Source organism: Schistocerca gregaria, chromosome 7, assembly GCF_023897955.1.
Source record: "Schistocerca gregaria isolate iqSchGreg1 chromosome 7, iqSchGreg1.2, whole genome shotgun sequence".
Taxonomy (NCBI): Eukaryota; Metazoa; Arthropoda; class Insecta; order Orthoptera; family Acrididae; genus Schistocerca; species Schistocerca gregaria.
This window is the reverse complement of record NC_064926.1, coordinates 542656835-542657972: the sequence shown is the minus strand read 5'-3', so window position 1 is coordinate 542657972 and position 1138 is coordinate 542656835. Positions and strand designations below refer to the sequence as shown.

General features: G+C 40.1%; 1 non-coding gene across 1 annotated transcript; it reads left to right on the top strand.

Moving 5' to 3' along the window:
• Nucleotides 1–705: 705 nt before the first annotated feature.
• Trnal-caa (transfer RNA leucine (anticodon CAA)) lies at nucleotides 706–780 on the top strand. Its single transcript has one exon. It is a non-coding gene; the product is annotated as a tRNA-Leu (tRNA).
• Nucleotides 781–1138: the final 358 nt, after the last annotated feature.

Sequence of the window (1138 nt, the reverse complement as noted above, 5' to 3'; positions counted from 1 at the left end):
TAAAAAAGGATCGTAAAGAGACGCGATTGTACGGCCGAGGAGGAAGGACGTACTTTATGGTACACACACTGTTTTGTTTCGCGATACGGAAGGCAGCCATTGAGCGGCTACACATATTTTATGTAAGTTATTCGGTATTCTGCTAAAATAAACTAATTATTGTTATCACGCAATGAATTTCTTTGTAATAGTTGTCACCTCATATGGTCGCAGCGGCTAATTATTTTTATTAAGCATTTTTTGAGTAATTTGCGCTGCGAGAAGCTCATCTTCCGATGCAGCCTCTGGTCGGCCATTGCGCGCCGAAGTATTAATTTATTTTTCAAAGTGTTAACAGTAACTGTAAATGCGAGAGATTTCGTTGTGAATACCTTTTTAAATTGCAACAAATACTTAATTTACGTTAAAGTTCATTTTTTTAAATTATACAGGTTCCATGAGTTCAGTAAGTTTTATCTCGGCCGCTCCACGGCAACAATCGAAATTCTCTCGAGCCTTGCTTTGCAATCAATAAATAGAAATTAATAAAATTACGTTGAATTCAGTTATCGGCAACTATATTTTAGTCATCACGTTCAAAATCTAAAGTTGGTACGTGAATAACAGCGGACCTTCAAGAACCCGTTTCACATTTACTTATGCACGTAAGCAAAAGTGAGACGAGGTACTGGCAGAAGTAAAGCGGTGAGTACCGGCTGTGAGTCGTGCTTCGGTAGCTCAGTTGGTAGAGCACTTGCCCGCAAAAGGCAAAGGTCCCGAGTTCGAGTCTCGGTCGGGCACACAGTTTTAATCTGCCAGGAAGTTTCAAAAGTGATAAGGAAGATAATATCCCTGAGAGAAATAGTCATGCTCTAACAAAAGAAAAGTTCACCTGATAAATTTAAAATAAAGAAATTGCAACGTAACACATCAGCGCACACAAGACAAAAAAAGCGATGCATCCTTTTCTTTGATTGATAGAACTGTTGGATGTCCTCCTTAGGGATATCGTGCCATATTCTCTCCAATTGGAGTGTTAAATCGTCAAAGTCCCGAGCTGACAGGAGGGGTGTATCCATAATGCTTCAAACGGTCTCTATTGGGGAGAGATCCGACGATCTTGCTAGCCGAGATACGATTTGTCAAGCACAAAGACGAT